The sequence below is a fragment of the Hyaena hyaena genome, unplaced genomic scaffold, assembly GCF_003009895.1.
Source record: "Hyaena hyaena isolate Hyena2069 unplaced genomic scaffold, ASM300989v1 scaffold_665, whole genome shotgun sequence".
Classification (NCBI taxonomy): Eukaryota; Metazoa; Chordata; class Mammalia; order Carnivora; family Hyaenidae; genus Hyaena; species Hyaena hyaena.
Window position 1 is genome coordinate 40,589 of NW_024081300.1, and position 24,729 is coordinate 65,317.

The 24,729-nt window shown below is 40.0% G+C and overlaps 1 protein-coding gene across 1 annotated transcript in view; it reads right to left on the reverse strand.

Annotated features, from left to right (window-relative positions):
• Positions 1-24,729, reverse strand: part of LOC120220088 (calcium-dependent secretion activator 1-like) — a gene marked incomplete at its 3' end in the record, with an annotated part of 65,628 nt that overhangs the window by 35,537 nt on the left and 5,362 nt on the right. The window lies entirely within an intron of this gene.

The window sequence follows — 24,729 nt, forward strand, 5'->3', positions numbered from 1 at the left end:
CCTACATAACAAGGTTATTAGTGGCCTTTCAATCAGCTGACTTGTTTATTTGAATAATCTGCTGTCTCACTCCTCTGTGTGCTCAACCAGAGAGCTAATGAATACAGGCAAAATAAATCTCCTCTTACAAAGGGAAGCTGGATTTCACTCAGATATTTTTCCAAGAAGCCTTCAAAGGTAAATTCTATTGAATTTCAAATTTGAAAGGCTAGTGGCATCGGGTATTTTTCACTGATCTTAAATAGGATGCAAAGAGGAAATAAGTTCAGGTTGTAATATTGATTGGGCTACCTATTCAATCCTCATGATTTGGGAGTGATTTCAATTGATGAGAGAATAATTTCTCAAGACTTCTGCTGAGAACAGGACTCACTTTGGAATGGCTGGTTTTACAGAGCAGACTGTGGTGGTTTAAAGCACAGGTCTGGGCTCCAGACAGAACAGCTCTACAGTTCCCAGCTATGTTATCCTGGACAAATTAATAAACTCTCAGCTTCTGGGAACAGTATCACCTACCTTTGTAGTTACTGTGCAGATTAAGTAAGATAGTATGAATAAATGCATACTTCCTGAACAAAAATAAATACTCATCTTATGTTAGCTTTTATCAGCACTGTGATGATCATTATCGTCACCAGCACTATTTACATGATTATCATGAAGTAGTCTGATGCTCTGAAGATCCAACATTCTTCTGGATCTCTGGCATGCCCCAAGCGTTTGCTATTCGACTCTGGGTTTTATTTTCTCCAAGTGGAAAATGGCTCAATAAAATCTGCTGAAAGCTTCCCCCAAATGGTAAGCTCAGCAAAATCTAATGCACTAATCTCTTAGAATTTGGAAGCAAATGTTCGGTCCATAAAATAGAACCATGGGAACATAAAACTGTACACATTCAGTTCTCAATCACTGGTGGTCATGAAGTTCTGGAATCAATGGCCACCGTTTACTGGATGTTCATTCTGAAGCTAGATTTGGTGCTAAGAGCTTTATGTGCACTGCCTCAGGGGCTCTTCCTGCCAAACCTGGGAAGTGAGCTCTGCTGTACCAAGTGAGGAAATCAAGACTTGGGGAGACCAAGTAATGTGCCCAAAATCACAGAGCCAGGATAACAGATGCCAAGTTCCAACCCAAAGCCAATCTTTTAAATAATCCCATTATATTTCTCTGAAAAGAGGAGGAGTGTGTGAGTCCAACCAGCAGACACACTTGAAAGCACTTAAACTGGCAATGGCACCCCTGTTATCATTTTCTTTGTTTTCCATGAAGTCAATACTATTTTGTCCAGACTAACTTGTCCCAGTTGATCGCCTTCTTTGAGCCTAATCAGACATCAAGTGACAGGCAGGAAAATGTTTCACAAATACGCTGGTGCAAAAAAAAAAAAAAAAGGCAGAAAAACAGTTCCACAATAAATGTGTTCCAGATATTCAACAAAGGAGGTAATCTCCATGAGATACAAAAGGGATGAAGTTGTAGTTTCATGTTTATTCTTAGACATGATTCCCAATAAATTTCCAAAAATATTGCTGTGCCATGAAAATGATAAAAACATGTCAAAGAAAGTAATGATGATAATTAATATTTATCAAGCATCATTATGAACCAGGCTTTGGGCTAATAAACAAATAAATTTTTAAGGGCCTATTATGTGTAGGATACTATTCTAGGCTCTGCAGATAGAATCTGGAATAAAGTAGCCACAGTCCAAATCCTCAGGAAGTTTATTTTTATGTTTTCTCTTAAGAGTACAAGGCTTCTGGAAGGGAATTTGAAAATTTGCACTGGAAAGCCTAAAATCTTTTAAAACATTTGCTCAGCAGTTCCACTCTTAGGAATTTACCCTAAAGAAAGTTAATTTTTCCTACAATGCAGTTCATCACAGGGCTGTTTATAATAAATAAAAGAAAATAACCATGTTACTGTTGATCAGTTGTGAGTCACATGAATAAATTTTAATATTACCACCCAATGGAATGCTACTTCAGCCACTATAAATGATTTAGAATCTTATATAATGATTCAGGAAAATGTGTAGGATATTGCAAAAGAGTATCTGATACCCATTTTTTGTGATGTGTATTTTTATAAATCACACACCAAAATATAAGGTCACATAATCACCAAATATATAGTAATGTCTCTGAGTAACTGCACTATAGCTGATGTAAATTTCATTCCTTTTTGCATTTTTTAAATTTCTATAATGAACAGTTAGCACTGATAAAAAGAAAGAAAAGAATTACTGTATAAATCTTATAGTCCTTTGTTTCCATTCCAGGCAATTTGTTTCTGAGATCTAATGTCTTTGTGTATATCTTTGACAGGATGCATAGAAATGGAAGTGAAAGGGTTATATTTTAGTGATCACTATGTCATTCAGTCATAGATAATCCAGTGAAGAAAAAGAAAACTAGATTCAAGTAATTCAGCAAATAGCACTGTGTACCTAACATCAGCTCTAACTAGCATCTACTGAAAATTGTATCTCCTCTTTGAGCCTTCATTTACCCATCAGCAAAATGGGAGGCTTGGATAAAATGATTTCTAAAGATATTGTCCATGATCAAATAATTTTCCTTATTCTGTTGGCAATGACTATGGCCTCTAGAGCCCAAGGCATTCATGAAAGTTCAGTCCTTGATAGAACTATGTGTGGATAAAAGTCATAGTCGTTTAAAAAAAAAAAAAAAGGACCAGAGGGTGCTGGGTTTGTAGACCATCCTCATAAGTTTTCCAAGTGTCATTAGAACATTTTCAATAAAGTTCTAGTGCTTTTGGAGTTGTGACAATCCTGTGGTTTTTTTTAAAAAACGAATAACAAAAAGTGCCTTTTTCTTTCTTCTCAAGCACTGGTGTTGGATCCTAAGTAAAAAAAGAAGAAGAAGAAAGAAGAAAGAAGAAAGAAGAAGGAGAAGAAGGAGAAGGAGAAGGAGAAGGAGAAGGAGAAGGAGAAGGAGAAGGAGAAGAAAGAAATGTATTCATCAGTATTCTTTATGCGATATTGTCATTTCCCATCAAAGATTCACGTTTCTGATATATGGATAGGATATTCTATGAAATAACGAGAAAAGTGACTTTTTCAGGCCAGTGAAATATGAATGTACTCGGGTCTCTTGAAGTGGATTATTTCTCCATATTAACTTTATATTACTTTTCTATATTATAATATGCTATAGAATATTCTATAGTAATGTGGTCCAATAGGACTTTTTGTGAGGAGGAAAATGCTCTGTTTGCTTGTCTAACACCGTAGACAATGGCCAGATGTGGCTCTTTAGCACTTGAAATGTGACTAATGTCACTGAGAAACTGGATTTTAATTTTGTTTTCATGAATAGCTACATGTGGCTTGTGGCTAGCACCCTGGACAGCTCACACTGGTGCTTTCCGATGCAATGCAAAGTGCAGTCCACAGGCCAGCAGCATCAACATTGCCTGGGAGCTTATTAGAAATGCAGAGTCTCATTCCCTACTGAAACCTAGTGGACCAGAATCTGCACCTGCACCCCCAGGTGATTCATAGGAAGGCTAACTTATAGGAAGCATTACTCTAAAGACAACAGTTCACATTTCCATTTCATTCCAGAGGTCAATCAAGCACCCAGTGATTCTTCCGTCACCAGGTGCCAGTATCTGTCCACAGCCCCAGGCACTGGACTAGGCACCGGTGGGAAACTAGAGAAGGAAACAGAAAGGGCACTAGGTGGCAGAGGATGGCAGGTAAGAGCAGGAGCTTTGGATCGAACTGTTCTCCGAATACCCCTTTCTAAAAGGGCAATTCAACTGACTTCTCTGAGAAGTTTCTCCATCCTCTAAATCTTTGTAAAGATTAAATGATACAATGCACATTAAGTGCTTATTAGCACTTTTCTGGCACATAGCAAGTGCTCAATAAATGGTCATTTTTGTTCTTAATTATCAAGGCCCTTAAGATGCAGCTATGGGACATTCACACTCTTCAACCAGTTCTTTAGACAAATCCTCGCAGTAGATGGGAGTGTAAACTATAGGCCATGTTGAAAAGACACCGTGGCTTCTCATGGGGCTTCATTCTCCAGGAATACCACTCTTTCCAGGTTCAGCAAATACAAAGAAGTAGATCCTCTGTGCATATATTTTTCATTAAATGAAATATCATAACTATGGTGAATAGTAAGTATACTGTTCACTGTTTAAGGACCATGTCCTGTGCCACAGAACTAGCTAAAGCTCCCATGGTGATTTGTTTATTTAACAAACATTAACTGATGACTTAATTTAGGGAGGCAATATTTACAGAGATTTAAAGCATGAATTCTGGAACCCAACTACCTGGATTGGAAACCTAGCTCTACCACCTACTAGTAAATTTTTCCTGTGACTTGGTCTCTTTACCTGTAAAATGGGAATAAGAGCAACCCAACAACCTCACATGGCTGTCTATAAATTATATGAGATGATATTTTTAAGGACTCAGGAGAGTGTCAGGTGCTTGGCAGCTCAGTAAATATAATCTAGAAAGACACTAGAGGTAAATAAAATAAAACATCCATCTACCTTAAGAACTAACTCAGGATGAGTACCGAGTGTTGTATGTAAGCCAGTTGGACAATAAATAATATTTTAAAAATAAATAAAATAAACATTAAGAAAATAACTCAATAGCCAAGTGACTTTAGAAAAAATGCCTAGGGGCGCCTGGGTGCCTCAGTCGGTTGGGTGTCCGACCTCGGCTCAGGTCATGATCTCGAGGTTCATGGGTTCCAGCCCCATGTTGGGCTCTGGCTGACAGTTGGCTCAAAGCCTGGAGCCTGCTTCAGATTCTGTGTCTCCTTCTCTCTCTGACCCTCCCCTGCTCATGCTGTCTCTCTCAGAAATAAATAAAATATTTTTTAAAAATGCCTAAAGCTTATCTGTCCAGGGAGTGTTTGAATGTCTTTTTTTTTTTTTTTTTTTTTTTTTAACAAATTAGTTCTGACCCCACTTTGCTCAGTTGTTAAACCAAATGTTGCAAGAACTTGTGAGTGCCAGGGACAACAAGCATTTACGATTCTAGTGAAACCTAACACACCACACTGTACATGGTGCAGATTATGACGCTGGTAGCTTTCCTCTGTGGTCTCTCGGTGGGGAGTCAATGCGGCTGTTAAAAGTAAAACCATTATCTGTATGAAACAGGCTCCTTTTGGGTTCCCTGTAACTGAATCTTCTCAGAAGGCATCTAACAGAGACCTGAATTCTACAGAGTCAGATTTTTTAAAGTTTATTTTTATTTATTTATCAAAGTAATCTCCACATACAACATGGGGCTTGAACTCACGACCCTGAGATCAAGAGTCACACGCTCCACTGAATGAGCCAGGCAGACGTTGCATGGAATCAATTTCAGTGGTGCTGCTGACCAAACTTATCCATGAGCTGATTTAAAAATTATGGAAGTAGGGCACCTGGGTGGCTCAGTCGGTTAAGCGTCTTACTTTGGCTCAGGTCATAATCTCATGGTTGGTGAGTTGGAGCCCCATGTTGGGCTTTGTGCTGACAGCTCAGAGCCTGCTTGGGATTTTGTGTCTCCTCCTCTCTCTGCCCCTCTCCCACTCATACTCTATGTCTCTCAAAAAGTGAATAAATGTTAAAAAATTTTTTTTTAAATTATGGAATAGATTAGAGAAAAAATTCCGCATTTGAGCTAGTATATGCAGCAGACCACGCCATTAAGCATTCTTTCTCATTTGCCGGCCCAGAACATCGATCTTCAGACAGGCAGAGTATTGTTACCGGGGTCCCTTCCCTTTCTCATCCTGACCCCAGCTGCAGAAAACTTGGTCGTGTCACGTGGATTAGGGATGGTGTTATTCTGAGGGTAGTTAATCTTGTTTTTAGAAAATTTCAACAGATATATTCAAGGATTTACAATTTGCAGAGAAAATTAAAACTAAAACCACCCTGAGCACAAAGGCATGTGTGTGTGTGTGTACATGCATGTACACGAATATGTGTGTGCATGTGTGATAATTTTGTTTCTCAGAATCACTATTAGGAATTATAAAGTGTAGCTAACACTGGAAATGCCTTTGAAAAGCGGGAGCGCCAATGAACAGCTAACTTGGTGAATGAGCCTGTGAGCACTCTCAGCAACCCCAGCAAGCCGAAGTCTGAGTATAAGCCACGACTCTTAGGTGGCCAGCACACTTATGCCCCCTTTTTCTTAAAGCCCTGAAAACCATACTCACAATCTAGACCTGCCAAAATGAATGTATGAATAAATGGGTTAGTTTGCAACCCAGATGATAACTAGTTAAAATAAAAAGTATGACAAAGCCGGGGCACCTGGGTGGCTTAGTCGGTTAAGCGTCCGACTTTCGCTTAGGTCATGATCTCGCGTTCGTGGGTTCGAGCCCCGCATCGGGCTCTGTGCTGACTACCAGCTCAGAGCCTGGAGCCTGTTTCAGAGTCTGTGACTCCCTCTCTCTCTGACCCTCCCCTGCTCACGCTGTCTCTCTCTCCTAGAAATAAATAAAACATTAAAAAAAAAAAAAGTATGACAAAGCCATGATTAAGACCCTGGGCTCTGCAATCACTCTGGGTTCAAATCCCAGCTCTTCTACTGAGTAGTTAGGAGACCCTGGCAGGTTACATAAAGCCTCTAACATTTTCCCATATCTGGAATGGGGACAGCAATATACCCACCTGGTAGGTAGTTGTGATAAGTAAGTCAGTGATAGAAGCTTGCTTTTACAGCAGCACGTGTGGAACTACTGTGCTAAGCACTTGTCATATATTGCCTAATTACTCCTCACACCGGCCCCCTGGAGAGCACCATTATCTCCCCCTCCTCCCATGTTAAAAATGAGGAGACAAAGTCACACATACTTGGTAACTTGCCAAAAGCCACAAAGCTCGTAAGTGCAGGAGGTAGGATTTGAACTCAGTGAGTCTATCTCCAGAGAACATGCATTAACCATTGTGCTATGAGTTGCGTGGCACGGTCAGTGGCATAAGTAATTGAAGCCATTAGTTTTTATTGTTACTGCACTTATGCTGGACAGTAATGAAAAATTGAGAAGAAACCATTGCTAATGTCCCTTAGGCCATTACCTGCCACTTCCTAGGGAACAGAGGTCCCTGCTGGTATATTTTTGTGGCCTAGAAAGTCTGTGGTTTGTGTTCACAAGGCAGGGGCACAGTGGTAAAGCATGTAAGAGCCCTTCCTAATCAATGTTCTGGCCTCTGTAGTTTAGATGAAGAATTTTCCAAAATCTAATTTCTCTCTTCCTCTTTCGCACATCAGTTTATAAAATGTGGGAGCTGGTAATTAGCCCCTTTGGGGGGCTCTCCTTCAAGTTCTTGTCTCCCTGCCAAATGCCCATGGGCCAGAAGGGGTCCTTTCTCTGGGAGCTCCTGGGTCTTCTATCTCTGTTACCAACAAGCCACCCTTACTTTCATGGACCATCTCCCTTCTGACCTCAGGCCCTCCAATGTGCCAACCTGACTTACATATGAAGACAGGACTTCTTTCCCTCAAAATCTTGGACTTTGTTCCACCGCAGGGCCTTTGCACACATTAGAATACCCTCTCACCAGCTCTTGGGAAGGCTAGCTCTCCTTCCTATCCTTTGGGTGCCATCTCCAACATCTTCTTGAAGAGGCCTGCTCTGCCCATCTGATATCAGCCTCTCTCCCTACCACCCTTTCATTCCCTTCACTTTATTTCCTCATAGCACTTAACTTTCTTTTTAATATTTATTTTTGAGAGAGAGAGAAAGCTAGAGACACAGAATTGGAAACAGGCTCCAGGCTCTGAGCTGTCCACACAGAGTCCTATATGGATCTCGAACTCACAGACCCTGAGAACATGACCTGAGCTGAAGTCAGATGCTTAACCCACTAAGCCACCCAGGCGTCCTTGTTGTTTTTTTTAAATAATCTAAGTATATGTCTTAGAAGTTCTGTGAAGTAGGGTCTTTATTTATCTTGTTCATCACTGTACCTCCTATATTAGCACATGGGTGCTCAATAAACAATGATTCAACAAATATATAAATGTGCCCCTCTCTGCATTAGCTGTATCTCTCAGACCTGTCTTCCTCCCTTCCTAGAATTGTATTTTTAAGATCTTTCCTGACTAGTGAGGAAATTTCCCATTTCATGCTTTTCCTCATGGGTCCTCATGTATTGATTTATTCATTCAACAAATGTTTATTGAGTCCCCACAAATTTCCAGACCTGGGGCACAAAGATAAATAAAACACATTTTGGCCCCTATGGAAGTTTTAGCCTATTGGGCGAGGTAGATGATTTCAACAGAAGATTCCCTCTACCATTGGTATTAATGAGTACACAGGATTCTTAGCCAAACGTGTGTAGTGGGTGGGAGTGGGAGTTCCACTTCCTGCAGGACATGAAGGAGGAGCTGATTTTTTGCAAAGCAAGTGGGAGAAAGTCAAGTACAGAAATGTATTCCAGGTAGAGGGAACAGTATCAACAATGGTACAGAAATTGTGATGGTGGGGAAACTCTAACTGGTTCAGAATTAGATGGTTAAGTGTGAAGAAGAATGGCATGGGCCCAACCATGGATGGTCATGAACTTGAACTTGATCCTGTAAGCAACGGGGAGCTACTAAACATTTTATTCAGGAGAGTAAATCTAGAGGGAAGGTATTACATTCTTTGGGTTTTAAAAAGCAACCTTAAAGCTTCCTTTCCTTGAGCTCGTGAAGAGCAGCAATCTGCACTTGGTCAAGTTGAGAGGGGTGATGAAGTCAAAGAAGGAGTTACATAAGAAGACAAAAGCTGTGTTCAAAAGCCATTAAAATCTGTTCTGCAGCAGTCATGTAGCAGACAGAGTCTGGGTATGGGCGTAATTGCAACACTTTTTTGATACTGGCATCATTTGCTTAAACTAAAAGATGATTTCACTCTGATTGGAAACCATTTCTGATTCAACTTAAATGGCCTGCATAAATATTTTATAACCACTCAGGATCAGCATATTTTGAGAATAAGCTAGACTACTTAATAAACTCATATGCTTCTGTGCTGCAGAGAAAAAAAATAAAATTTGAAGAAATGAAGGGAATGTTGGAATCAAAAGATGTGTGATGGAAATTCTTTGAACAAACAAACCATTGCTGAGACAACACTAGTTTCCATTCGCTTAGTATTTAGTAATCACCTACTAATGAAATAAATCCTGGCCTATTTCTAAGTTGAACTCATCAATTTTTTGAGTCTGTAAGCATGTTTATATTTACAATTTCCCCAATTGCATAATTTTTCCTTTGTTCTAAGAAAAAAAGGAAGTGAGAGTGCGAAACAGTCTAGGGAGATTAATTATGTACAGAGTTAATCTGTATTATCCAACCCAAAAGTTTTCTTCTCACAAAATCAAAATTGGAGGTAGTGAGCTGTTCTACAGGGCATGTCCCAAGAAATGACCTTTAACTCCATCCTTTTTATTCCTCAGGTATGCCGCCATACTTTTTTTTATTTTCCAGGTTGTTCTTTCTTATACAACATGCCTGCAAACTGTGCCTCATGGCTATGTCAGATTTTCTCAGGGATAGGGGCCAATATGGCTTCTACATGGCCACTCAACATCCAACACTTTGCATGTAAGAGATTCTCGAAACACACTGAATAATGAGTCAATCAGTCAATCAACTCTCATTTCCCTTTTCTCCTGTCTTGTATATAAGATACTGATGTAAAAGCAAATTTAAAAGGTTTCCTTTTTTTAAAATTTTTTTTACATCTTTATTTATTTTGAGAGAGAGAGACAGAGAGTGAGCAGGGGAGGGTCAGAGAGAAAGAGGGAGACACAGAATCTAAAGCAGGCTCTAGGCTCTGAGCTGTTAGCCTAGAGCCTGACACGGGGCTCGAACCCATGGACTCTGAGATCATGACCTGAGCTGAAGTTGGACGCTTAACCGACTGAGCCACCCAGGCACCCCAAAATTTAAAAGGTTTCCTAAAAGTTACTTGTAACAAAAGACTCTTTTAGGACTGCAAAATGTGCATATGTATTTTTTTAACACCATTATGAAGAATACAAGCAAAACTTCATAGCAAACATTCATGCATTCTATAAATACCGAGTACCTGCTGCATTTTTGGCACTATTCTAGGGACTATGAATACAGGGAAGGTAGACAATATGCACATAAGTGTTAAGTAAATTAAACATTCCTCACTTAGATGAGTTAAATGAATGACATAAACAGGACTAACAAATTTCTATTCTTTTTTGTAAAGCTCAGTCCAAGTGTTACCCATTGGAAGCTCCCCATAATGTCCCTGGAATAAGTTAGCTACGTTTTCCTATATTCTTCATTACATTTTCCATTAGGCTTTTCCCTATATTTGTCCATTGTATTCTAATCACTTCACAATCTAATAACAGGCTGGCTTGTCAGTATTTATACCAGAATACTAACAAAAATCTCACACATAGTAGATATTCCTTAGGAATTTGTTAAATGAATGACCTGCCCTGGCTCTTAAAGTATCAGAATCTCCCAGGGGCTGTCAGAGAATCCACTGAGTCTTTCTGGACATCAGAAGGTATTTTGGCACTAACCTCACAAGCCACTGCTGATGTTATCCTATGGAATTGCTTATCCAACTTGGCTATTTATTTTCCATCGTTCTGTTTCAATCGTCCATCTCTGGACAGCCCACATGGGTCATATATTTCAAATTGCCCATGTTCTCTGGGAGAACAGCAGCGTTTCACATCATTGCTGACCACACTTTACCCCCATGCTTTGAGGGGCTATGCATTTCTTAAGTAAAAGGTTGACGTGCCAAATAAGGGGGGTAGTTGCCCAGAGTTAACCCAGGACTCTGGCTTTTGTGATGGAAGATTCATATGTCCAGTGCTGGCTATATAGCCTGGTGGGGAAATGCTCCAACTCTGAAGACAGACTGCTTAGCTTCAAGTCTACACTCAGTCACCTACTCTCCCAGTAAGTTCACCATGAGTGAACTTTTCAAGAGTGAAACAGTCACCTTTGACATCTTGGTAAGAAAAAAGATGACTTCTATCTATTTTCATACAGCAACTTGTTTCTACCATGGCAAATATTTAGGTGTAAGTGTTTATTGTAGAGCAGCAAGATCATGTTAGGGTTAAGGGCACAGATTCAGGAGTCAAACAGACGTTCATTCAAGTGTGGGCTCTGCCATTTTCTGCACATGTGACCTGGAAAGGTTGCTGAACCTCTTTGAATCTCTACTACATTTAGGTATAAATGTGGATAAGACTATTGACTTCTAGGATTTTAATGAAAATGAGATGAGACTATGTGTATAAAGGGCTCAGCCCAATGGGAAATGGGAGATGAATATATATTCACCACCACCGCTGCTACCCCATCATCACCACTGTTGGGAAGCGATTCTCCAAGGTGTTTATGATTTTTGTGATCACTTTTTTTCCTGGTACTCTTGGGAGGATGTTTATACTTTGGAAGAGAGATAGTGTTTCTCTGCAGGGTGAAAGGAAGATTTTTTTTCCTGATCAGGATAATAAAGATCCCATCTACCACCAGAACAGAGACTGGGGAGGTTTGCTGGCAACACCTTACAAGATTGGGGTTTCTGAAACTTGGGGCTCCTCAGCTGGAACACAGGCCTACTGAATATGCAGTACCGACCTGGCCTCCTCCATGTCACCGCCATCATACTTGAAAAACATGGGGAACCAGTGTGAACAGGAATCCTCTGCCCCCTGCTGTGCCACGAGTAGCAAAGTCTTTCATCGTTGACACTGGAATTTTGTGTCATTGGCCAGCATCTACAAATCTCTGGTAGGTTAACGTGTTATCTCTCAGGCAGAGAAAAAATCTCAGATCCTTCACAGTTCTTGATACTCATCATCATCATCATCATCATCATCATCTTTTCAGTGACAAAAATGTTAATATGGAGTAATTACATTGTTTCATTGTAAAAATGTTAACATGGAGTAATTACATATTTTCATACTAATGAAAACAAATATTAGTATCCTTGTCCTAAGTGAACCTCCTTGTAAGATTCAGGGTACCACCTCCTTTGAAGGCACTAATCACTTACTTCAATATGTGTACTATGACTAATTTAGTATACCCCCTCAGAATCATGTACAAAAGCAAAAATTAAAGCAACTGGGAAGGTATTTTCTTTTCTTTTTTTAAGTAGGCTTCACGAACAGCACGGAACCTGAACTCATGACCCTGAGATCAAGACCCGGGCTAAGGTTAAGAATCAGATATCCAACTAACTGAGCCACCCAGGCACCCCAACTGCGGGGACATTTAAAATGTCAGTTAAGTGTGTGTGCGTTTGCTGGACATGAGTTAACCCGATTGATTATACAGCACTACATTTAGGTTACAAATTGCAGATTTGTGTTTTCCTCATTAATATAAACAAGTCCATTTATTTGTGATGTTTTGAAGGCACGGAGTTCAACACCCAGCCAGTGTGCAATTTGGTATATATATTGCACTGCTATGATCTTGTTGAATGTGTTTCTTAATATCTTTTTTATCTATGTCATTTTAGTTAAATGATTTGGAATAAGCCAGAACAACAAAAAGATTAAAACATCGCTCCCAGAAAACTCATTTACAAAACATTCTTCCTTGATGTCTCAGTAATAAAACTATGTTAGACCTAGAGCCCCCAATTTAATTCCTCTTTTTTCTATTTTTCTATAAAGCCCTCTTTTTCAGTGTGAGAGGAACACATAACCTTGCTATATTTAAGATGGTAGGCTAGGGGAGAAGCATGGAATCAAATGATTTAAAAGGACCTTGGTTCATGTCCTCAGTCTCAAGGTTACTAACCTTGGACTGTGAACTTCAATGACCTCATCCATAAAATGGCATTATAACACATACCTCAAAGACTTATGAGGTAAGAGAAGTTTAACTGAGAACATGAACACTACTTGAAAGAGTGCCTATAAAATTAAAAAAAAAAAGAATAAATGATATATTTCATACACATTACTGATGCAAGAATTTTTGGGCAGATATAAGGCTGAATTAAAAATAATCTCTGCCGACACCTGCTTTTTGGCTTATGACGTCTGCTTACTCTGAATGGTTAAAGAAGAATTAAATGCACTGAATTTATATTTGTTTGCCATGGGGACGAAGTTATTAAAGATATTTTCTTCTGTACTGCTCAGTGAGGTCTCAATGAAGACCCAGGGAAAACATTTTTTCATGCCTAACTGCCCAGATGATCTTGTCTTGCTCAAGGAATTTGTATGCTTTTACTTTATTAACACAATCAGTCATATAAATTGCCTGTTTTGCTATGGACACCGGGAAGCTCTAAATGAAAGCTGTGGCTTGATGTTTAAAATCCAGGAGTTCCAACTTCATCATATTAATCGTGATAATGCTAACAACCATTTATTTAACTGGAATCATGTGCCAGGAGTTTTTCATAAGTCATCTTGACTCTTCACATTGATCCTAGGAAGTCAATGTAATTACTCCATGTTATAGATAAGAAAGCAGGCTTAGGAGAATGAAGGACTTTGTTCAGCATTATAAGGGAAGTGAAGCTAAGATTTGAATCTGGATGGTTCTGACCTCAAAATTAATGTTCTTCTCACAATGTCCTATTACTTCCAGGTTTGATCATCTAGCCTAACTACAGTGTCCTGGATCCTGATTTTTCCCTCTTTATAGTTATTTGTTTTGTTGGACAATCCCGAAGGCATCACCTTCACACGACACTTCACTTGTGTTAACATGACTTTCTGTCGAGTGAGGATTTCATGAAGACAAAGATATAAATTGGCAAATTTACCCTCCAAAGCTGAGGTAAATAGGAAAAGTCTATTCTGTATAAGCAAATAATACACATACCAGTGGAAATTAAACATGATTCAATGACAGGACATCTGAATTCTGACAGGACATCTGAATTCTGAATATAACCTAGTATTACCCAGCACAGGCGGCAGCCAGTGATGACAAATTAAAGCACATGTGTACACTTGTGCTCACATACAAACACCTGTCATAACATACAACCCTGAGCTTCTTGAGATAAAGTCAGCCTGTCTGCTGAGCTTGGGCCCATGTTCTTTCTTTACTTGTCTCACCTAATGTATGTCTATTCACTCTTCATATCCCTGATCAGCCTTCATATCTACTGAGCAGCTTTCCACTCTCCTCACTCCAAGACTAGGTCAAACTTTCCCAATCACCCTTGAGGCACCGAGCACCTTTCCCTTCCAAGTGGTGGTCAGATCTGTCACTTGACGTTTATTCATGTGATTCCTTGATTGGCTTCTCTCTCTTATCAACACCTGAAACTCCATGAGGACAGAGAAGGTAGAGCCTAGCCCATGACAAACACCCAATGCATTTTCAATGAGTTAATCAGTACGTCCTTGGCTGCTATTCTTTGATGGTTATACAGTTAGAGACCTTGGGTGGAATGAAAAGGACTCAAAATACTCAATACAACCCAGAAGTTGAATGAATTAATAAAACAAACCAATATTTATGGCCACCTATTATGTGACACTCATGTTAGGCACCCTCTCACTTTTGGAATCAATCTGAAGCTAGCTCACTATGGTATATCATTATTGCTAAAAGTCAGTCACAGCCATCCTTCCTTTCCCACCATCCTGTGGGCCACAGCGCTGACCCAGGCAAAGGATGCACTCTTCTGTGTCCCAGCTAGGTCATCACCATCCACAGTCTACACTGCTAAGAGGCACTAGTTCTGACTCAGAGGTAGTACTGCCTCAGGGTCACTGGTAGTGCTGAGTGGGCTTCTGAGAGGAGCGAAGAGAATCCTCCTAGATGGAGAGGGCTAGAAGGCAGAGAATGCTGGCCTCCGCCATAACCTGCCTCGACTCCTACATTTCTACTCTTCCACCTAGAAGACCTGTTGCAATGCTCAGGAAAGCTGAACCACAAAACTCTGCATTCACTGCTCTCGGCGGGTGATTCATGAATGGGTATAGCCATGAAGTTCAAGTACCCACTAGCTGGGGAGGAAGGAAACCATTACTCTGAGGTGGTTGATCTTTGTGGAGAGAGCCCAGAAAAGAGCCTGGAAGTTAGCAGCACAGTCATTACTGGGTAACGGGATTTGAAGTGTTTTAATTTTTCTCTTTTTCTATAAAGCAGGGGTTCTCAACCAGGGAATGATTTGCTCCCCTTTGCCCCATAAGGGACATCTGACTGTGTCGGATATTTGTCAGAGCGTGGTTTGGGTTGTTACATCTGGTGGGAGAGAGGAGGTTGCAGCCAGCCTCTGGTGGGTAGAAGGCGTGGTGACTGCCAAACATCCTACAGTCAACACACTTGCCCCTCTCCTCTCAGCCCCAACCCGGGCCAATGGTGGTCAAGTTGAGAAACGCTAACAGCTACGTGACCTGGGGTTTCTTAAGCTCACTGTGCATCTGTTTTCTCATCTGTAAATTTGGGCATAATAATAGTTCTTAGTTCACAAGGTGAATGTGAGTATTAAACAAGTTACCATCTATAACATGCTCTCTGCCCACAGAAAATGTACATTAAATAGGAACAAACATCAAGTCCCTGCCCAGCATAAAATATACGCATTTTCTCACTGCTTTTAGAATAACTTCAAGCTCTCCATTGAGCCCACTCTCTTATTCAGGACATCTTATTCCACACACTCTCGCTAGTGAAGCCTCACTTGTCAATGTTTATCCCCTGAACATACCCGATTTTTCCTGTCTGGGGGCCTTTGCACATGCTAGTCCTTTTACTTCAGCGTCCTTCCCTTGCCTTGCAAATGGAAAGCCCCTTCACTCCAGCTTGCCTTGCATTAAATATCCCCTCCTCAAAGAGACTATCTTTGATCAGATAGTATAAGGAGGACTCAAGTTTTGTGTTCCATCATGGTTCTTACCACTTTCACACCTCTGGTCACAATCAGCCCTTATAATTTGTTTGCTTACTTGATGAATGTCCCTATTCCACCCCCGCCCCCAACCAGACTATATGCGAATAGGAACTGTTATGCTTGTTCTGCTTAGCTAAGGACTGGAGGAAAAACTCAATCATGAATTAATGAACTGGAGAGCTGGGAGTATCACCCTTCCTTTGAGGTTGGAGGAAATGAAACAAATAGAAAAGTTCCAGAACCATCTTGAGGTGAAGGGGCATTGTGTTTTAATAACCTCAACTTTCTCAAGAGGCAAGTCTACTGTTGCCAGGGGCAACGAACTCTGGGTAGACTGGCACTGAGGTGAGGGGCAGGGAAAAGTGATAATGGGAGAGAAAAAAACACAGTCAAACTGTATGTAAGGGCAGTCCTCAATTAAATTCATGTTTAATTCCACTGACCTATTTCACATTCATTAGTTTCATGAGTTTGTGGCTTTTGTTTTCTATAGGAAAGAGCCTCACCAGAGGTGGCAGCTGCAGAAAGAACGTGTTCCACACATTGCTCCCTGGTGATTTGAAACGCCCCTAGAAATAGCTCTGTATCGTTGCTGCCTTACAAATCTATAACATGTATTTGACATAAGTGCTTTAATACTGGGTAGTTGTATTTGGATTACAGCCTATCACCCTGATCTTCTTTTTTGTGTATTTATTTATTCAGTTAGCACTGCAGAGAGACAAAGTCACGGAGTGTTGACATGTTACATACATAATATCGCCCCATTTTTTATGGAAGAGGGGAGGAGAGAAATCTCAAACTTATTGAGTAAAGAATGGAACAATAATCAGGGACCTTAAGAACCAGTATCAAATAATATGCAGCCCAAGGATGAGATGGAGAGATGAGAACATTCTAGGCCAGGGTTTCTCAGCCTTGATACTACTGGCATTTTGGGTCAGGTAGTTCTGTGCCATGGAGGGCTGTCCTGGGCATAGTAGGACAGGCTTCTGCCCACTAGATGCCAATAGCACCTTCACATTTGTTACAACCAAAAATGTCTCCTGATGTTTCAGACTTTTCTCTGAGGGGCCAAACTGCCCCCAGTTGAGACCCACTAATACTGAGAGTTCATTTGATAACATTTCTTCAGCATTTCTTTCTGTGCTGGGCATACTATATGCATCATCTCATTCCCTCAAAAGTGGCCTTAACGTAGCTATTAAGCTCATGTCCCTTTCTCTAAGAAGAAACTGAGGCCACATCATTTCATAAGTGCCCTTGATCACAGTTAGGAAGGAATGAGAGCATGACTCAAACTGGGGTAGGTCTGATCCCAAACCTTACCTCCAAACTACTATGCTATTAGGAAGAGTTTTTCTCAATCTATGTTTAAAGATGGACTGTCAACATGTTATGAATTGTGTTCAATCAGTTTCAATTCCTTTCCTTGCACAGACATTTATGGGCGCCTATTAGATGTAAAGCAGCTATAGTAATTGACTGGGTTGGGAAAGTTCTGTTGCTCACTCTCAACTTACTTCTCAGATCCATGTTCTGCCTTTCTCTTCTCTGCTTTAGGTTTAGGGATGTTGATTTCTGTGGACTTTCTTAATCAGCTTCCTTGTCTTCTAGCTTCCTCTTGAGCTCATCAAATGAGAGGCATCAACAGGAGGTCATAGGGTGGGATGAGAGAGAGGTTGGAGTATTGATTCTACTGACCCCCTTCCTGTCCGTGGTAGTTTGGCACTTCTCTACCTAAAGCCATAGCTCTTCCTGGGTGACCCTCTCCCCTGCTTCTTAAGCCACGGAGCTAAAGGCTCCCTGTTGTCACTAGTCAGTGTGCTTCTTCATCCCTACGGGTCTCCCTGACTGTGCCCACTTTTCCGTAAATAACCCCTTCATTCTGCACACCTCAGACACCCAGTCGGAGTGAGCCAGCTGTTTCTGGCTAGGGCTCAGATGACTGATACAGAGGGATGAAAGGAACTAATAATGGCATAGAACCTAGCCCTTGTCCTGGAAAATTTGCAACCTAACTGGGGACAAATCATTCAAACCAAACAGCTTGAGTGATTACATTGTGAGCAAAGAAAACGAGCGATGTATTAATAATAGTGGTCTTAGTAAAAACTACAATTTACTGATCATCTACTTTAAGCCTGGGTATTTAAAGCCTTTCTCTCACTTAATCCTTGCAATAATCCCGTGGTGTGAGTGTTATTGCTCCCATTTATGGTTGAGGAAACAAGATTAGAGAGATTAAGTCATTTGTTTAAGGCCACACAGACTGTAACTGTGGACCCGGTTACTGAATTTAGGGATCAAAAGAGAGTCAGCTTTGACTAACATTAACCTCATTTGCAATCAAATATAATTTTTTTTTTTTTAAAGAAAGCAAGCCTCAGAACAAACAAGTATTTTAGAGAGAACTGTTTCCAGTTGAAAGGTGTTAATTCAGATGACACTAATTCAAAAATTGTCCTGACTCAGGCAAGGACTCTGCAACTCTTTCTGAAAGAGAAACTGAAATAACTATTTCTTCTCTAACATTTATAGTCTTAATTGAGATAGTAAAAGCTGCAGTCCAAAAGTGATCATTTTTCCAAATCAAGGGCTTTGAAATTAAGAACGGTTTAAATGGGCCTTTAACTTCCAGATTAATTAACTCTTGCACTTTACAGACATGGGGTTCATGATACATTTCTGCATAAAATGGGCCTATCAGGGAATAAGGGATTTTGACCCCAGAATTTGACCCCACAGTTTCAGTGCAGCAAATGTTTTGATTACAAACATACAAACATTAATTAGATTTAAATCAGCACTGGAGACTCTTAGTCAAGGAACTCGTTTCTCAGGTAACTGTCATTAAGCCAATTTAACTCCTGAATCAAGTTTCTATCCAACACAAGTCAATCATCTCCAATTTTCCCATTTTCATTTTGATGTTCTCAAAATTATTTTCATAAGGGTGAATTCATTTCTTTTTAAATACAACAAAAGCTTAGAGCCAGAGAAGTAAATTGTAATAATTGGATATAGGGGCACCTGGGTGGCTCAGCCGATTAAGGGTCCAACTTCAGCTCAGGTCATGATCTCATGGTCCATGAGTTCGAGTCCCATGTCAGGCTCTGTGCTGACAGCTCAGAGCCTGGAGCCTGCTCTGGATTCTGTGTTTCCCTCTCTCTCCCCTCTCTCTCTGCCCCTCCCTGCTTGTGCTCTGTGTCTCTCAAAAATAAACAAACATTTAAAAAAATAAGAATTGGATATAAAGCACACTTGAATGAGCCAAGTCAAACTCTCAGTAACATCTCTAATATTTAACAAAAAGAATGGTCTAACATTTTTACTTCATTGCTCTCTCCTCTCGTTTCCTCCGCCTCTTCCTCCCAGCCAATCGTAAGGAAAAGCAACCCTTTCCTGCATTCCTTCAGGGCTATGCATTGCATAATCACGAGTCTTAGCTGCTTGGCGCTTTCCTTCCTTAGAAGCACACGGTGTCCACTGCAAGCTTCTAGAAAATGTATGTGTTTGGCAGTATGGATTTATATCTGTTGTATTAAAATAATCACAAAAACCAATATAAAAACAGGGTGCAACTAAATAGATTTAACAATCTTACTGGCTTCTTTCAACGATGCATGAATGGGATATACCAAGGATTGCCAAAAGCTCTCCATTACAGACTTATTTCAATCGTGTCCCATCCTTCAAAACCCAGCTTTGAAAACCTATTAAACTCTTCCTGAAACCTTCCCATGACCACCTCTCTTCCTTCTTTCCAAGGTATGCCACCTAATTCTTTGCCCAAGCAACTGAACAATTGCATCAGATTATCATTGGTAACTCACAATTCTTTTTTTTTTTTTAATGTTTATTTATTTTTGAGAGAGAGACAGAGCACAAGCTGGGGAGGAGCAAAGAAAGAGGGAGACACAGAATCAAAACAGACTCCAGGCTCTGAGCTGTCGGCACAGAGTCTGATGCAGGGCTCGAACCCACGAACTGCAAGATCATGACCTGAGCCAAAGTCAGACGCTTAGCCGACTGAGCCACCAGGCGCCCCTCTTACAATTATTTCATTGTAATTCTGTTCATACATACAGAACAAGTGTATGTATGTATTTCATACAGAAACTAGTGTTTATGACAGGCTCACGAATTGATTTTTGTTACTAAGTCTTTCTCTCCACAATGACAACATCCATTATCTCTGAGTGTTGTAGTTTTAAGCAAATTAACTTATAAGCTATTAAAAAAGACAAAACAGTCTGGGCACATGGGTGGCTCAGTTGGTGAAACGTCCAACTTCAGCTCAAGTCATGATCTTGTGGTTGTGAGTTCAAGCCCTGCATCAGACTCTGTGCTGACAGCTCAGAGCCTGCAGCCTGCTTCATATTCTGAATCTTCCTCTCTCTGCCCCTCCCCCACTCATGCTTTTTCTCTCTGTCTCTCAAAAATAAACAAACAAAATTTAAAACATTAAAAAGAGAGCGAGAACAGGCTCAAAATGAACTCACTTGTGCTAAGCCCCAAGTCAGCCATCCAAAACTTAATACCAGCCTAATTGCACTTTCAGACTCTCTGGAGAAGTGTAATGGTCAACCAGTCAATCTAGAATTACCTGGTCAACACTAGTCAGGGAATCTGCCTGATAGATCCCTGCCTTCTCCCAAAGGAAGGTAGCTTTGCCTGAAACAATACACTCTTTGCTGGAAAAATCTTCTTGCCCCGCCTCCTTCAGCTAATGTCTTCCATGTTGGTACAGCTCCTGGGAGCTCCTTTCTAACTGTTAGATGGGAAGCCGGCTGATTCGGGCATCATTGGAAAAAGCCAGTAAGGTTGTTATACCTGTTCATTTGCATTGTTTTTTAACCTTAAAAAAAAACAGAAGGGACATTATGTTGACGTTCAAATTAAACTTTAAAAATACTATATTCTGCTTTAAAACTTTAAACTGCCTTTTGTTTACCTTCCTGCCCTCCATGACTTAAATGTCTCTTATCTAGCTAAATGCCCTCCAGAAGATTAAATATTATGTTCATCCTATAACAAATTATATACAAAATGGAAAGTATGTCATTAAAACGTTTTTCTTTCTGAAAACACTTTTACCCAATATTTATTCGAAAATTCTGTTCTGCAAAATATTTACGCAATAATGTCAAATGAAACAGGCAGGATGCAGAGTTATATCAGTGTAGTCAACTACCAAAAGGTAATATGCAGAAATAGTTGGATATGGAAATGTGCAAAGATCTAAACATATTTTTCTCTGGTGGTGGGAATACGCAGGTGAATTTTAAAATTTAATCTATTTATTTATTTATTTTGAATGTTCATTTATTCAAACGAACAGGGAGAGACAGAAGATCCAAAGTGGGCTCTGTGCTGAGAGCGGCAAGCCCAATGTGGGGCTCAAACTCCCAAACCATGAGATCATGACCTGAGTCGAAGTCAGATATTCTACCGCCTGAGGCATGCAGGCTCCCTAAGCTTATTTTTATATACTTTTTGCATGAGTACATTTTACACAATAAGCATTTTAATTTTGCTGTTATAATCAAATAAATATCACTTTTCAAAAGCCCTTTTACCTTCCTATATTGGCTGACCTTCAAGCATGAGGCGATACAATCTAGCTAATATCCCCAAGGTTAATCAGCTAGTGAGTGTCGGAGCTGAAGTCTGAACCCAGACACTGTCATTCTTTTCAGAAACAATTCCTCCCTGCTAGGACACGAGTTAACAAAAAGTCATCTTTTATAATCTGAATCACACAAGTCTTCTGGCTTCAGATGTTCATGCAATCCCATTTTAAAGGCCCCAAAAGAAAACAAACAATTAACTGGTTCAAAATGTACCCTTTCCATAACATGAGAGAACACCCCCATGCTCTTTTAGGAAAACTATGTTGGACCCCTTTCTGAATTTTAAAAGTCAATTGAGGGGATTCCCCACCATTCCATTTGAGATAGTGTTCCAAAGCATCAGCCGGAAGGCACAGCTCAACAGGTAAGTGATTTCTGAATGAATATGTAAGACCTTCCCAGAACATCCGTGGTGACCCTCCTGATCCTCTGACTTCTTGACATAAGACACAGGAGTAGAAGGGCACTGGTCAAAAGTGAAAGGAGGTCATGCTCTATAATGTCTCCCTTCCCTCCCCAAGGTTTACCTTCTATACACTCACTGTGTTCTCTTGTCTCTACCACTTCACTCTAAGCTCTTTTATCATTGAATCTCCCTTGCTTTGCCTAGTTGCTACCACACAGTAGAAACTCAATGAATGTTTACTGAATGAAGGAATGAATGAATGAATGAATGAATGAAAGATGTGGGGCTCTTATCTTTAACCAGGGATAAGAACAATGAAGTAACTAGGCAAAAGATAGTGGCAACCAAATTAAGCCCACATATGCCATGGAATCTGTGGGTAGATGTGAAAAGTAAGTACTCAGAAAATAAGCACATTTGAAAAACTTCTTTTTCCCATCCTGTCACACTCATCATTTTCTGGGCTGAACCACCAGTCTTGGTTGGAAAGGTGATGTCAAAGTCGAAAAGCACAACAGAAATTTAATGTGAGCCACCTATGTAATTTTAAATTTTCTAGTAACTGCCTTAATAAAAATAGATGAAATTAATTTTAATACTTTATTTAACCCTATGTACCTATGATATTATCATTTAAAATGTAATCTGTATCAAGAGTTGTTCCGACACGGGTGCCTGGATGGCTCAGTTGGTCAAGTGTCCCTACTCAGCATCAACTCTTGATATCCTGATCTCCCCTTCATGGGATTGAGGCCTGTGTCGGACTCCTCCCTGAGCACAGAGCCTGCTTGAGACTTTCTCTCTACCCCTTCCCTGCTCAGGCTCTCTCTCTCAAAATAAGTAAATAAAAATTTTTAAGTTGCTCCTGTGATACAATTTTTAATGATTCTTCTAAATCTATGTCTAATTTACATGTACAGCACAGGTATATAGTTTGTCAAAGTTTACTTAAATCCCGGAAAGAAATCATACTACTAGAGAATCTAAACTTCAGTTACTGTGGAATTTACAATGCCTGTGAAACTGGCAAGCCATATTCTGAAAATGCCACCGTCAGTTTGTTACTGAGAGAAAATGTTTCCAATGAGGCTGGAGGAGCTCTGTGTGCTCTGTAATCATTAGGGATTATCTCCTTAAAACTTAATTGTCAAGCAGGGGAGTACCCACTCCCTTCCTCTTTCCACTGTTTCCATTACTTTAAAGATCAAAGCAATTAGTTGAAGATATGAATCACTAAACAAATTTTAACATTTTCAAAGCAAACTCAATTCTGAGCGCCCTGCAAGACACAAACGTCACAAAACAGATTTTGCTTTACTTCTGTCTTCTTTTTGGTCCTTCTCTTAGCAGGGCCCATCAACCCTTTTGAAATTGTTGTCCTTGAAGATGCATGGTTTTTGAAAAATACTTAAATTTCTGTTTCTCAGATTTCTGTGAGACTACAGTTCTTCAGATACATGGAGGCAAAATATGTGGGTATAGATTCACCAAAAGATCTGTATGAGGTTGATCACAACAATATGCAAAAACTGTTAAGAGCCCAAAACTGCAAAAACAAAAAACAAAGGAACTACCTATCACCATTAGAATGGGTAAAAACTTAGGAGTAGAACCAATGGAATATCTATGAGATGAACCAACTACTGCTGCACGCCACAACAGAATGAATCTCACAAACATGTTAGTAAGAGAAATGAACCAGATACCAAAGACACCTCTTCCCTTTTATGAAGTTCAAAAACAGGCAAAATAAATCTGTGATGTCAGAAGTCAGAAGAGTGGTGACTCTTGGTGGGGGTAATGACTTTGAAGGGCTCCAGGAGTGCAGGAAACATCCTCTTTCTTGATCTGGGTGCAGATTACACGGGTATATACATGGAAGGTCTGTGCGATTATCTGTATGTTCATTATACTTCAAAATTGTTTGCATAAAAATAACAGGATGCATAAGAAAGTCAGAAGCTTGGTGTTAAACACTTCTGCCTCATGTGTTTCTATTTTGTTTCTAATTTGTTTCTAATTTTTTCTCATTTATTTTTGAGAGAGAAACAGAGAGAGGGGAGCAGATAACCAGGGGAGGGGCAGAGAGACAAGAAGAGAAAATCCCAAGTGGGCTCTGTGCTGTCAGCATGCAGCCTGATACAGGGCTCGATCCTATGAATCATGAGATCATGACCTAAGCAGAAATCAAGACTCTGACACTCAACCGACTGAGCCACCCAGGCACCCCATGTGTTTCTGTTTTAAAGACCAGTCACCCTTATGCTGTCTCATGTTTCTACCTTTTTGAATTTCTAAGTTAGCTGAGATATAACAACTAATACGGTTTTAGGAAAAAGACATTTTTTTTGTCCTCTGTGTCTATCTGTGTCTTTTGTTTTCTCTGTCTTTCTCTTTCCCTCTTGAGGCTACCGTTCTTGAGGTACGCACATCCATTAAACTTTCCTGACTGAATTAGAACAGCTAGCGCCGTCTCTCTAAACTTCAAGTTTATCTTTTCATTTTGGTGCCTGGGACGTGAACAATTACAATCTTTGTTGTCAATTTCTCATTTCATTTTCCAATATGAGCTAGAGTAGAGATCAATTTTTCTCCACCCAACTAGCTCCCATGAATAATGGCCAGGGAAGATGGATATATTTTTATAAAGCTATAAATTAACATCTACATGATAGATACTCTGACTCTGTCTTGCTAGGAATGTTTAGCATATTTCTAAGAAATATAGGTATGGCCAAAAGTACAAAAATGTTACATACACCAAAACCTATATACATGTAGTGGGAAAACACTTCTTTCCCATTTCACC